Source organism: Zalophus californianus, chromosome X (genome assembly GCF_009762305.2).
Source record: "Zalophus californianus isolate mZalCal1 chromosome X, mZalCal1.pri.v2, whole genome shotgun sequence".
NCBI lineage: Eukaryota > Metazoa > Chordata > Mammalia > Carnivora > Otariidae > Zalophus > Zalophus californianus.
The window spans coordinates 112,375,275-112,390,783 of record NC_045612.1 but is presented as its reverse complement, the minus strand read 5'-3'; the positions used below and the strand labels follow the sequence as shown (position 1 = coordinate 112,390,783).

General features: G+C 39.7%; 1 pseudogene; it reads left to right on the top strand.

The window, feature by feature from the left end:
- Nucleotides 1-878: 878 nt before the first annotated feature.
- Nucleotides 879-1,103, top strand: LOC113931361 (annotated as a pseudogene).
- The last annotated feature ends 14,406 nt before the right edge of the window (nt 1,104-15,509 follow it).

The following is a 15,509-nucleotide window of genomic DNA, read 5'->3' as shown; positions in this document are numbered from 1 at the left end:
AAAAATAATAAAATAATAAAAATAAAAAGGAAGCTAGATCCTATTTTTCCTAGAGCTGAAGCTCTGCAGCGTTCTATGATCAGTAGACTTGGGGTGTGCGAGGTGTTTATATTGTTCTTCTGGTGGAGGGGGCCTGTTGCAGTGATTCTCAGGAGGACGTGGCCTAATGGAGATGTGCCTGCAGGGCACAGCTGGGCAGGGTTTGGTGTAAGTGGCTCTGGCCAGCACTAGGTGGCCCTGTTTTGCTCCCTGAAGCCTTACAAGCTGAAGGGCAGGGTGAAAATGATGGCGCCCTGCTCTCTAACCTAGAACTGAGAGTTCGTGCCCACCACTCTTCAGGAAGCTCTCACAAAAGAGCAATCACCCCTCTTGTGTTCCCAGCTTCTCAGATCCCTGCCTTCACCCTGCTTATGTCCAAGCTGTTTCTCAGGTGTGTGGTTAGGTTTCAAAACTCCAAATTTTAGGGACTCCAGCAGCGCCGGCCTGCACTGATCCTCTGGGGGAGAGTGTCACTGCACTTTTGCTGTTTGCCGCCTGTGCCAGGAAAGTGGTCCCACGACCCCACAGTGGTTCATAGTTTATGGCAGGGCAGAGCATAGAGCCGGCACCCAGCTTTGCTGCCCTCAGCTGGAGTCCCTGCCCCTATGTCTGGGAACAGTACAGCACATTGGCAGCACCCATTCTTGTGACCCAGGGGATCTTCAGACCATGCTTTCCCCTCCTGGGTCTCTGCCCTCCTTCCCCAATGGAACACCTTTAAGCCAGGCATGACCCTGGTGGTGGCAGACTTCTAAAACTTCAGATTTTGCACTTCCCCACTTATAATACCTTGTGGTGGTCTCCCTAAGCAGGGCTCCCTCCCCTCTGTCCCTCTACTAATGCAGAACCAATCTTCAACTAAACAGCCTGGAGTGAGCACTGCACTCTTGAGACACTCTCTTAATAAGGACTTCCAGGATCATGCTGAGCAGCAACATATTATAGACCAACAAAAGGCAGCTTTGCAGCATGCACATGTACACTCATCTGGATAATTCATAACTCAAGACTCTACCTTTGGGAATCTTATTCATCCCGTCTTACCTTGCCTTGACCCAGAATGAAGAAAAGATTTCTAACAAAGGTGACTGTAATGTCAGATGCCAAAGCTACCATCATTTAGTGCTATACAAACTGTGACTTTCAGAATTTTGGTGAACTTTTATACTTTTTGCTTCTTTAAAAGAAAGGCATGTGTAAGTCAAAGCAGAAAAGGAGGGTCACCAAGAGGATGAGAGTTTTGGGAGCTGTATTATCTGAGGAACTGATGATGCTACTTGTGACTGTTTTGGAACACAGTTTGATTTTTGAACCCAAATCAGACTCTGAATTGGATGATCACATAAATTTACCCCTCACCCCCCAACTAGGTGGATTGAATATATCATTGTCCACAGTAGACTTTCATGAACCATTTATAGAACTTAACTTTAAAGAAATGAGGGTGCTTTTAAAGGTGTGAACCAATAGGCTTACATAAGTTACATTCATAGTTGCTGTTTGTAGAATTGCTATCAGTGTATCTTTTGTGTTTATAGTCAACTTGTCATCCTGAAATATTCTTTAACTCATAACTAACTCCCTTATTCTCCATTTTCAAAGAAAATCTAAGATAAGACTAAGTTACCAACTATTCTTAAACATCTTTTATAAACCTATGCTATTACAAATTATGTAACTAAATGCAATTAAAAACAATAAGAAATTTTTTTATCATCAAAATATTGTTTAATATTTTTAAAAAAGTCTCAAAAGTGCCTAATCTGCTTCGACACTATATTCACTGCTTGTCACAAATGAAGAGCTTCCACCCCAGGCACCACTCACAAGCGGACTCTTTCGGTTGCTCTTGGTGGGGTGGGCACTCCACAGGACATGTGGCTCACCATGGTGTCATTCATATTAGCCAGTGGGTGAGGCGGAACTATATTTGCAAGGTCAAGTGGTTTCTCTGGTTGCTCAGGGAAAACAGGATGCGGGGGTTCTCTGGTGGGTACATACCCCAAAGATTTACTAATTGCATGGCTCAGCTTCTTTGCAGGGGATTTCCAAGAGGAGTGCTCCTTCATCTGGTGTTGGTTGCTGTGAGAGCTGCTGACATGGCCACGCCAAAAGCAGTTTTGGCAGAGCTGGTAGTTGTGGCACTGCTGGCATCAGTACCGGAAACCCATCATACTCTCACAGTGGCAGTAGGCACACTCCATGGGATGGAAGACATTCTCAACATGGGTGAGCCTATGCATGAGAGGTGGCCAGACAAGGCACTGGGGAACCAGAAAAGATAGTTCTTAACTCCCCTAAATCAACTCCGCACCTCCTATCTTCCAGAAAGTGGTCACTTTTCTACTTATAGACTTGCAGTTTTGTTCTCTCAATCTGAGGACTGATTGATTTCTTGGGTATTCAGAATGATTTGATAATTATCTATCTGTGTTCAAGGGATGAGGCAAGCTTAGGATCCCCCTACTCCTTCGCCATCTTAACTGCTTCTGAAGTGCTATCTCATTGTGGTTTTAATTTGTATCATCCTGATGATTAGTGATTTTGAGCATTTTTCCATGTTATTGGCCATTTCATTGGAAAAATGTCTATTTAGATTATTTGCTCATTTTTAGATTGGGTTATTTGTCTCTTATTAAGTTGCAAGAGTTTTTTAAAAATATATCTTAAGTTTCTTCTATCAGATATATGATTTGCAAAATTATTTTACCATCCTGCTGGTTGCCTTTTCATTTTTTAATAGTGTCTTTTAAAGCACAAATGATTTTAATTTTGACAATATCTAATTGATCTATGTTTTTCTTTTGTTGCTTGTTTTTGATATTATATCTTGCCTAATCTAAGATCTCAAATATTAATACCTGTTTTCTTCTGAGAATGTTATAGTTTCAGCTCTTACAGTTAAGTCTTTGATCCATTTTGTGGGATGCCTGGGTGGCTTAGTTGGTTAAGCATCTGCCTTTGGCTCAGGTCATGATCCCAGGTTCCTGGGATTGAGCCCCACATTAGGCTCCCTGCTCAGCAGAGAGCCAGCTTCTCTCTCTCCCTCTGTTGCTCCCCCTGCTTGTGCTCTCTCTCTCTCTCTCTCTGTCTCTGTCAAATAAATAAATAAAATCTTTAAAAAAAAGCCTTTGATCCATTTTGAGTTAATTTTTATATATGATGTGAAGTAGAGCTCTAACTTCATTATTATGCATGTAGATATCCAATTGTCTCAGCGCGATTTGTTGAAAAGACTATTGCTTCCCCTACCGGATTGTCTTGACATGCTTGTCAAAAGTCAGTTAACTGTAAATGTAAGGGTTTATTTCTCAACTCTAAATTCTATTCCATTGATCTATCAGTCTTATGCCAGTACTACACTTTGTTAGTTATTGTTGCTGAGCAGTAAATTTTGAAATTGGGTGATGTGAATCATCCAACTTTGCTCTTCCTTTTCAAGATTGTTTTGACTATTTGGAGTCCCTCTCATTTCCCCATGAGTTTTAGGATGACCTTCTTAAATTCTGCAAAGAAGTTGGCTGGGGTTTTGATAGGGATTGCATTGAATCTGTAGATCACTTTGTGGTGTACTGTCATCTTAACCATTCATGATCATGAAATGTCTTTCCATTTATTTAGATCTTCTTTAATTTCTTTCAATATTCTTTAGTTCTCAGAGTATATGTTTTGAACTCTTTTATTACATTTATTACTAATTATTTTATTCTTTTTGATGCTGTTATAAATTTAATTGTTTTCTTATGAGGCTTTGTTTTTAATTGAACACTACATCAAAAACTAATGATGTACTGCATGTTGGCTAACTGAACATAATAAAAAAATAAATTAAAAAAAGTTTCACAAAAGACTATTTCTTTGAGCTTCAGGTTGAAAGTTTAGAGGTCAAAATCATTATAAACAAAAGAAAAATCTCAGTTCTAGCTTACCCATTACAAAGGGATGCTCAGGCAGAGCAATGTGCTGTCATATTTAAGACATGGCACACTGTCCCAGTTGCTAGGAGTGGCCCTATCAATTACTCTGTTTGCAAGGCAGCTTCTCTTCATAGGTTTTTTTTTTAAGTAAACTCTACCCACAACATGGGGCTTGAACTCATGATCCTGAGATCAAGAGTCACATGTTCTACCAACTGAGCCAGTCAGGCACCCCAAGGCAGCTTCTCCTCAGAGTTAGGAAGCATATGAAGTTTCTGTTGAGCTCCTCAACTCCTCTTTCTTTAGAACATCAACATAGTGTTAGAAGTCCTAGCATCAGCAATCAAATAACAAAAAGAAATAAAAGGCATTCAAATTGGCAAAGAAGAAGTCAAATTCTCTCTCTTTGCAGATGACATGATACTTTATGTGGAAAACCCAAAAGACTCCACCCCCAAATTACTAGAACTCATACAGCAATTCAGCAATATGGCAGGATACAAAAGCAATGCACAGAAATCTGTTACTTTTCTATACACTAACAATGTAACTGTAGAAAGAGAAATTAAGGAATTGATTCCATTTATAATAGCACCAAAAACCATTAAGATACCTAGGAATAAACCTAACCAAACAGGTAAAGGATCTATACTCTAGAAACTACAGAACACTTATGAAAGAAATTGAGGAAGACACAAAAAGATGGAAAAATATTCCATGCTCATGGATCGGAAGAATAAACATTGTTAAAATATCTATGCTGCCCAGAGCAATCTACACTTTCAATGCCATCCCTATCAAAATACCACTGGCATTTTTCAAGGAGCTGGGACAAACAATCCTAAAATTTGTATGGAACCAGAAAAGACCCTGAATTGCTAAGGGAATGTTGAAAAAGAAAACCAAAGCTGGGGGCATCACGTTGCCTGACTTCAAACTATATTACAAAGCTGTAATCACTAAGACAGCATGGTATTAGCACAAAAACAGAAACATAGACCAATGGAACAGAATAGAGACTCCAGAAATGAACCCTCAACTCTATGGTCAACTAATCTTTGACAAATCAGGAAAAAATATCCAATGGAAAAAAGACAGTTTCTTCAATAAGTGGTGCTGGGAAAATTGGACAGCTACATACAGAAGAATGAAACTGGACCATTTTGTTACACCATACACAAAGATAAACTCAAAATGGATGGAAGACCTTAATGTGAGACAGGAATCCATCAAAATCCTAGAGGAGAACATAGGCAGTAACCTCTTCGACATCCGTCACAGCAACTTCTTTCAAGACACATCTCCAAAAGCAAGGGAAACAAAAGCAAAAATGAACTTTTGGGACTTCATCAAGATAAAAAGCTTTTGCACAGCAAAGGAAACAGACAATAAAACTAAGAGGCAATCCACAGAATAGGAGAAGATATTTGCAAATGACATTTCAGATAAAGTGCTGGTATCCAAGATCTATAAAGAACTTCTCAAACTCAACACTCAAAAAACAAATAATCCAGTCAAGAGATGGGCAGAAGCCATAAATGGCTAACAGACGCATGAAAAAATGCTCAAAATCACTAGCTATCAGGGAAATACAAATCAAAACCACACTGAGATACCACCTTACACCAGTTAGAATGGCAAAAATTAACAAAACAGGAAACAACAAATATTGGCGAGGATGTGGAGCAAAGGGAACCCTCTTACACTGTTGGTGGGAATGCAAGCTGGTGCAGCCACTCTGGAAAACAGTATGGAGTTTCCTCAAGATGTTAAAAATAGAGCTACCCTATGACCCAGCAATTGTACTACTGGGTATTTACCCCAAAGATACAGATGAAGTAAAAAGAAGGGGCACCTGCACCCCAATGTTCATAGCAGCAATGTCTGCAATAGCCAAACTGTGGAAGGAGCCGAGATGCCCTTCAATAGATGAATGCATAAAGAAGATGTGGTCCATATATACAATGGAATATTACTCAGCCATCAGAAAGGATGAATACCCACCATTTGTATCAACATGGATGGAACTGGAGGAGATTAATTAAAAAAAAAGAACATCAACCACAGCTCTCCAGAGTCTCTTAAGTCATGCCTGCTTTCTTGATATTCCTTGGCTAACCTATGGCTATCAATGTGATCTCCTACTTAGGCTTGCCTTCCTTTGTTCACCACAATTATGAATTCCTCACTACTCACCCTCCCACCTCCCACCTCAAGCTTTCTGTGTGACATTTTTCTTAGCACAGAAGTCAGTATATTAGAGGGTTAAGGTTAAGGTACTGCTTTCCAGAGATAGTGGCAGACTATGACAAGGGGACAGTGGGGGCAGGAGTTGTGGCCACAAATGTATTATCATAGACCCCAAGGTTGCAGGAGGACTTCAGTGATAGATGCAGTCACACACACAGTGGGAAGATCCAGGAATAAGTTCAAGGAAAAATGGCCAGAAACAGGAGTCAAGGCAACAACAGTCAATAGGGCAAGCGGAGATGTCATCAAGTGCAGGGGTAAAGGCAGGGTCAAAAAATAAGACAGTTTGTAGTTTGAACAAAGGGCAGGAGTCAGCAATGGAGCCAGACCTTGAGATAGTGGCAGAAGAACGGACACTCAGGTCTAAGCTGCTTCCCTTAGTTACTATCAGTTAAATTCCTTCCCCTTGAGGTGCTCCTCCAAGTTCTTACAGAGTCCAGGCTTCTAGCATCAGTCAGGGTTTCATCTGGAAAGCTGAATCAGTAGGAGGTATCTTTCCCTTTCTTTATCTTCATCACTTTCCCTATTACTATCTCTCAGCTACATAAATGTATTAATATTTATATCTATAGATAGCAATATTAAGGGATTTATTATAGGAATTTTACCATATACAATTGTGGAAGCTGTTAAACAGCCCATGTGAAGCTGTTGCTTTTGAGTCTGGAGCTAGAGCCCAAACCCTCAGGGCCAGCATTCAAGAAGGAAAGGCAAACATGAAGTAGAGGAAACAGGTAAATTAGAACCTGCAAGTTTGAGCTGGAAACCCAAAGATGAACTGGAACCATGTTGGTCTCTCACCATGACCTTTAAGCCTCCACCTCTGATGATGGAGGTTTCCTACATAAGTTAGCCCCCTTCATCTCAAAGCTAAATACTCAACTATCCCAGGAGTTGGAACAGTTGTAGGAGGCAGGAGCTAGAGGATCTGTGAGCCCAGCGGCTACCCCACATCAAAAGCATAGGCCTAGATAAAAGAGAACCTGTGTGAGCTGCAACAACACCTTGTGCACTATCCTGATCATTCAGGATAAGAAGACAGCTCTGCTTCATTTGTGTTTTCTTAATCTGATATAAAATGTCTCTTGTAGCTCACACTAACCCAGAACTATGCAAGGAAGGAAATTCTGGAGAGATGTAGTTTTAGTTTAGCTAAGTTGACACTGAACAAATCTATACTGCTTGTCAACACAGATCATTTCTCAGTGAAGAACTCCTTATTCTTCCAGGAGCACTTGATGTCCCATCTTCAGAAAAGAACCCTCATTCTGTGGAGCTCATGTTTCCAGTGCATGAGTAGGAACTGGCTGGGATTTTTTTTTTAAGACTTTATTTATTTGAGAGAGTGAGCAAGAGAGTGAGAGACAGAAAGCATGAGCAGAGGGGAGGGGCAGAGGGAGAAGCAGACTCCTCACTGAGCAGGGAGCCTGATGTGGGGCTCGATCCCAGGACCCCGGGATCATGACCTGAGCTGAAGGCAGATGCTTAAGTGACTGAGCCACACAGATGCACCAGAAAATGCTTCTTAGGACTCCATTTAAGATCCCAGCTATCAGGATGGCTCAGTTGGTTAACCTGAGATCCAGTGCCTCATCAGGCTCCCTGCTCAGGGGGGAGCCTGTTTCTCCCTCTCCTCCCCACTTATGCTCTCTGTCATTATCTCTGTCTCTGTCTCTGTCTCTCTCTCAAATAAATAAATAATAAATAAATAAAACCTTTTTAAAAAGAGCATTTTCCACTTAATGAGCTACTTTAAAAAGACTGAAGAAATATAGCTAAAAGGATAGACTTTCTCCATCAAATGACATCAAACAGGCCTATAACTCATAAAGCTAGACCTTTATGTTCTCATGGATTATGGTTAGTCTCACATGCATTTTAACCACAAACTGGCCTCCTATGAAATTTGCTCTTAAGTAATGAACGAAGCAAATGAAGATGGAGAGAGGGGTTGCTTGATAATTATAACTGGCCTTATTTAGTGGATGTGATCGTAGCTCTCTAAATATGACTAAGAGTGTCTTGTTGAAGAACAAAGAGATGTAGTGTCTCTTTGTTCTTCAACAAGACACTACTTAAGGCAAATGAATTTCCTTTCTTTAGGCATTGATTTAAGATATCTTTATACTATAAAAAAATAGTAAATAAATATACTAAAAAAATAAATATTTTCTTTCTTGATTTGTTTGTGATCACTGTTAATAAATAAAGGTAGAAAAGCACAACAAAAGGAAAAAAAAAACTACTGGCATTGGATGGTTATATAAAACTAGTTTAATGTTTGAGATCCTAAGGATGAAAAAACTTATAGTTTAGCCTTACAAATTGTCAGCTGCCCTGGGCCAAACATGATTTATGTGTACAGTAAAAGTTTCGGTTTGTTTCTTGTCCTTCCTTAAGATTACATTTTCCTTCTAGTAAATATGACATCTTCCCTCCATACACATAAATATACCCCCATCACCAGTAATTTTAAAAAAATAAAAGCAGAGTTTTGTCTTGTTTGGATACTGGTAAATTTTATATGCTTATTGTCAACAAATGGCCTGGATGGGTTTTTCCAGTAAACTACAAACCAAACCTATTTTGGTTTCTTCAATAGGGAAAAATCTTTTCTTAAACACAACTGAACAAGATCATGATTTACTGATTTAAAATAAAAAATATATTCTTCATCAAAATCTATAACTTGTATCTTTTTCTGGAGTAAGTAGTTATGATACCTGAGTACCTGTATTTTTTTTCTTCTTAGCTACATAATTCTCCTTATTAGGAACCTTTTTGGAACCAGCATGCCCTATATTTTAATGACTTAGAGAGCCAGATTTATCCCTCTAGTTTCATCCCTGTTGAAATCCCATTAGAAAAAATGGTCTATTGTTACATTTCCACTGCAAATTGCACAGCTGATATTTCAGGACATTTAAAAATTAAATAAACAGCATGACTCTCAAATAACTGTAAAACGATTTGATGGCCATTGACAAAGACCTACACTTTAGATCCAACAGCTTCTAATCTAAGAGGAAAACGTGCCAACAGCCATCAAAGAATTAGATGGAGGAGGATACAACTGAAATTACTGTGGACTGGAAAAAAGCAGGCAGTAAGAGTACAGGCCTTCTCTAAAACTCTCTTATAATTGGGAAATGGGAATACTTTACACAGTGATTGGGAATGGTTGTCCCATGTTTGTGACATGTGTGATATTTTAATATCTTAGCCCAAAACCTCTTTTGATCCAATTTTGGGGAAGGGGCGTTTGTTTTGCAAATCCAGATTCTGATGAGAAATAGATGGTTCTTATCTTTAGAAAATACACAGGCTAAATACTGGGCTAATGGACAGTCAAGGATGGTTATAATTAGCAACCAAGTCACTAGTCTTTCTAAGCTGATGCTAAATCCATACTGACTTTCCCCTAATAGTCCCTCCAGGCCTGTTTATTTTCACCCTCCACTGGAAAAAATACTTCTGATTTCATTGTCTTTAGGTTTCAAATAAAGGAGCTATGGCTGGTTTGTGGGATTTTGCCTGAAAGCAAAACTTTACTTGTCTATATTTCAGTCATAATCTTGGTTAATCCAAATTATGTCAGTGGATATGAGTTTTCTCATCAGGAAAATGGGATGGTCTTTGCTTGGACTGTTTATCTGTGTTTTGATGGCCTAATAAGGAAGAAAGTATTTGCCAGGGGCAGAGCATCATATGTAGCTATAATGTAGTTATAATGTGAGGCTGTATGTGGATGACAAGGCCATTGGGAGTCAGAAACATCTCATGATGAATGAATCTTTGGTCATGGTTTTCTCTAAGTCAATGGTTCTCAACCCTAGCTACATATTGGGGAACTCCAAAAATCACTAATGCCTGGGTCCCACGACCAATGACTCTGATGTCATTGTTCTGGGGTGTGGCCAGGGCATCAGGATTTCTTTAAAAAACTCCCAGATGATTCTAATGCATAGCCAAGGTCAAGAAACAATTGCAGAGTAAGGATTTTTAGATGCTTGACTCTTGCCTACACCTTGTGCTGCTTGTCTGGCAAAAATATAGACCTATAGAGATATCTTCCTGAGGCTTCACTGGACTCAGCCATAGAACATGAATCACTGGGATGGGATCCAAATATTTGCACATGAGTCCTGGATGTGTCACCTTTAAGCTGGGTGATTTGGGCAATGCACAATTTCACAATTTTGCCAATGATAATAACAATATGAGAGCTAGCATTTATTATGCAATGATTATGGACTAGTAATTAGACATTGTAAACATGTCTAGTCCCCAATAACAACCCAAGGTGGGCATTATTATTCCATTTTACATCAGAGGAAACTAAGGCTTACCCATATTTAGTGATTTACTCTCATTTATCCTTGTCTGCAGTGTGGATATAACAATAACCTGTCATACATAATGACCAGAAGAAATAATATACATAAAAGTTCTTTGTAAACTAAATCACTGTACAGAAATTCAGCAGACATATAGGGGTATGGATAAAGCATGAGATTTAGATTCAGACAGATGTGGGTTTCTATCCCAGTTCTCTCTCCTTAATAGCATTGCAACCTTAAGCAATTTACTTAGCATCCTTTTGACTGTGTTTTTAAAACCATACAATGGAGATAATAATACTTCTGTAGGATTGTTGTGGATTACAGATAGTTTATTTAAAGAGCAAAGCATAGTACCTGGCACTACAGCTCAATAAAAGCAGCTATTTGTAATTTTCAGCTGTTTACATCTCTGTAAGATCAGGTGGTTCCTGTTCCCATACTTAAGATTAATAGCTACTGAGTCTGGAACTCATTTTTTTGTCTTTGTTGTTTCTATTATTGGAATTCTATTTTTTCTATACTCCATTCTGGAATCGTTAGGGTTGGGCTTCTGGCTTTAGGCATACTCTACCTAAAGACCTTTTGGTCTATCTCTACAGTTAAACAGAGCCTACTGTTTGCTGATGATTGTCGATGATTTATCAGTAAGACGGAACTGATGGTGCATCTCTACCTTCATTGTGGCAGGGCCTGAGAAGTCAGTTCACCTTGGCCACCACCATAATCCTCATCACTATGGTCAGAGTATCTACTAGGAGCTTCAGGATTTACATAGAAATTTACAGACCCCAGGTCTCAACCCCATTCTGCATGGGAAGATTTAAACTATGTCTCATAGTCATTACAAGGAAATCTGAGCCCTTTCCCCATTCCTTGCCTTAAAAAAAATGAAATAAACTTTTAAACCATTTCAACTACCTGAGGTAAATTACTTCACCAAAAAATGAAAAAAAGGTTTAGAAGCCAAAGGATCAACCCTGTAAACTATACATTGGACAAGCAACTGTCCCCTTATGCTGCTATGGGGTGAAGGCTTACCTTAGCACTCTGGGTAATTATTTAAATATTTTCTAGCATATACACGAAACAAGAACAAAGGGTATAATGTGTACTTACTCCTCCATTGGCCTCTGCCCCATCTGTGTTCCATTCTGGACAATCAGTATAGTCCACTAAAAGCTATTCCTTCTAGCTTGGCCTGAGCACATTGCCTATGACTCTGGCTTTGCTTCTGTGTCCAGAGGACACACACTTTCCTTTTTTACTACATTGACTTCTGAACCCTCAGTTGTGACTGCTTTCTTGGTCATCCACTTTTCATTCACAATCATACCCATGGCTTTTCTGCTACTTCCACACTAGCCATTTTAAGTTTGGGTCTCTACCCCAAACCTCTCTCCTAGTTCCAGCTTGTAGAGCTGACTGTTGGCTTGCCTCTCTGGAAGTTCTACACTCAATTCAACATTGACTTATCCAAATTTATATTTTTCCTCTCTCCCAAATTTGTTATTTCTTTCATTCATTTTCCCAATCCGTGGTACCACCATCTGCCTGATTACCTGCATTAAGATTTGTTGTGGCTATGAGTGACAGCAACCCAAAGGAACAGTGGCTTAGATAAAATATAAGTTTATTTTTCTTGCATATAAATGAGAGTACTTCAGGGCTGAGTTGGCAGCTCTGCAATCATTCAGTCTTGCTGCTCTACCCTCCTCAATATGCAATTTCTACTTTGTGTTCCAAGATGATTGCTCTACCTCCAGCCATCAAGTCTGCATTCCAGTCACCAAAAAGGAAGAAAGGAATGAGAAGGGCATGCTCCTTTCCATTAAGGACTTGGCCTGCAAGTTTCACATACCACCTTCATTTATAGCCACTAGCCAGAACTTAGTCACTTGGCTACAAAGAAACTCCTGGGAGTGTTATATAAGCCCACCTTTCCTTAAATTTACCCTATTCTCCATACATAGAAAACATGCACTTCCTGGAAGACATGACACTCTTCCATGCCCTTTACCTTTTACATGCTGTTCCCTTTGCCTAGAATGTCCTTCTTTCCTTGTCTCGACAAATAAACACGTACTTCCCCTACCAGTCCCAGTGCAGACTTCACCTGCTCTGTAAGGTCTCCTATGACTCTCCCAGGCTGGACTGCATGGCCTCATAGCACCTGCACCTGCATATGCACCTCCATATAAGCACATTGCCTTGGAATTGTAGGCTTACAATTGTAGAATGTGAACTCCAAGGCTGTGCCTTAGTTATCTTTGAACACTTAACCTCCAAGAGCAGTGCCTGGGTTTAATGGATGTTTTACTGAACACGTGAGTAAAAAAAATCAAGTACCAAACTTGTTAGGATTGTGTACCAAGTTAGAGTTCATAGACTTTGAACAAAGGCTTGAGAACCTTTCCTTTATATGAAGTGATAAAGTTAGTATATAAACTCAGAGCCATTTATGTGGAGTATTTGATCCTTTTCAATTGCTTTCTGATTCTTGCTTGTGCTATGGACAGTTGATACTACTAGATAAGTGACTTCTCAATATGGAGTGTTATTATAATATGCTCAAAATTCAGCATAAAGCATGCAACATAAAAAAGAATAAAAAGTACAATTCTCACCTTGTAGTCTATTGATAAACATCCTGGACAGGAGTCAGACAAACTCCCTCCTAGTACTGGGTCAGCAACTAGCTTGGGCAGGTCAATTAACTTTTCTGGGTTTCAGTTGCCTGCAAATGAGAGATTTGAGAAAGATGATATCTAAGTTCTCCTCCAGCTCAAACATGTTATAATTATGTAAAGCCATGTTCTGAAAAGAAGGTTGATGTGTTCTGCATTACAGAGCATTTTCTGCCCTCGGTATTTTATTCTGACTTGGGAAAATAAACTGGATCTCTTAAAAGAAAGATCATGAATGCACGGGAGTAAGGTCCAGGTAAAGATGGTCTTAAAACAGGAGAGCAAGAGTGGAGGTGAAAAATGAGGTTTGTGACCCAGCCACTCTTTTCTCCCTCTATCCTCACACTGTCCTATTTATTTTTTAGGGCAAGAGATGAAAGTAGGTTGGACCGGGAAGGGGATGGGCAAAGGGGCATCCTGCAGCTGCAGTTTCCTTTCATGTTCCCCTTAAACCTAGTGACAGGGTGGAGGAAAAGCTAATTGAGGTGGGATAACTTCTGATGTGCCTGAGGGTCCTAAATCCTTTCATCTCCCCTTTTCCTCTGAACCTTTCAAGTATGCATAATGACAAACACCAAGACTGCAATCCTGACAGGACTGGGCTGAGCATTTTCTGTTAAAAATATGTGCTTTCTAGACTCTGGGGCCTGGGGGTGGTGGGTTTATGAGGGGAGACTGAGGACTTTGGCTGCCTCTCCCTCTTCCAGATGAAAAGGCAGCTGCCTTTGGAATTTCTGTATTGGTGATTTGACAGACATGAAGATGGAAATACCTGTGATTGAGAAAGCAAATGGAGAAGTTGATTTCTCCTAAAAGAGGTGGGAATTGTACACTTTGAGGAATGCAGTGTGATGTGGGAGTGTCTGAACTAATCCCCAGATGGTTCAAATGGGATTCTCTCCTTCAATAACTTTTTCAAGCCCTGAGGCTCTGTCTTACAAGGCTATGTTCTGCTAACTAAGTGTGCTCCTGAGGTGGTTAACAACTAGCTCTGTTCTTAGCTCTTAGCAGGCAGGGGTTTTCAGCATTTATTGTTCAGCACTTACTTGTCCTTTAGCTTTTCTCCAGGATGTTTGGATTCTTGGTTGTGTTTTGTTTTGTTTCTGATAGTTTATATGGTGAATGAATGGGGTAGTCTTTGAAAAAGACCTCCCAAGCTTCCAGTTTCCTCATTACGTTAAGGAACTTGTCAAAAGAGGAGCCATTTAGCTCTACCAAATAAGTGGCTATGGTCCTTTGTAATGGTCTTTACTGCACATAATTACCCTTGACCTCTTCATCCCAGATTGGATCAGTGCCATGTTGTTTGCAAGGTCTTTCTATTCAAGCCCTCATTTCCCTCCCTACACTTGGAAATGTAGCATTTGGACAAATGCTGCAGTAAGTAGCAGGGCCAGTGGATACATTCGCACTCTCCCCAGTACCAGTTCTCTCTGTGGGGCTCCCAAGAGGGGTGGGTTATCTTCCAAATGCCTTTTACATTCACCTGGCCATTTTCCCTCTTAGTTTTACATTTTGCTTGCTTGTCTGTCTGTCTGTCTTTCTTTCTTTCTTTCTTTCTTTCTTTCTTTCTTTCTTTCTTTCTTTCTTTCTTTTTCTTTCTTTCTTTCTTTCTTTCTTTCTTTCTTTCTTTCTTTCTTTCTTTCTTTCTCTCTCTCTCTCTCTCTCTCTCTCTTTCTTTCTTTTTCTTGGATTGCTAAATTTCACATGGCACAAAATGAAAAAGGTACAAGAGTATTTGGTGAAAAGTCTTCCTCTTATTCCTCCCCTCCAGACCCAACCAATGTTACTAGCTTTTCTGAATCCTTCTAAAGATATTCCATACTTACACAAGCAACTATGTATACAACTATGTATACAAGCTATTTTTATTCCTTTATAAACCCAAATGGTAGCACACTATCCACAGCTGGATCCTTCCTTGAACAAATGTGTTTCAGAGCTTTTTCTATCATCAGTCCATACACACATACCTGATTCTTTTTTTATGGCTCCACAGTATTACATGGCATGGATGTGACATAATATATTTAACCATCTATGAGGTTGGTTAAATTTTAGCTTTTAGAAATATGTGTACATAAAACAACATTGTGTACATAAACAGCATTATTGCAGTTTCCTCATGCCCTGTTAGGGTAAGTTATGTGGTATCTGTGTCTCCTCCCAGGGGCACTAAGTTTGGTGCTAAACTTCCCCATAGCCTGAAAAATGCACAACCTCTCACCTCTCTGCCACCACAACCCTAATACCCGGGAATCATTTTCTTTGTTCCA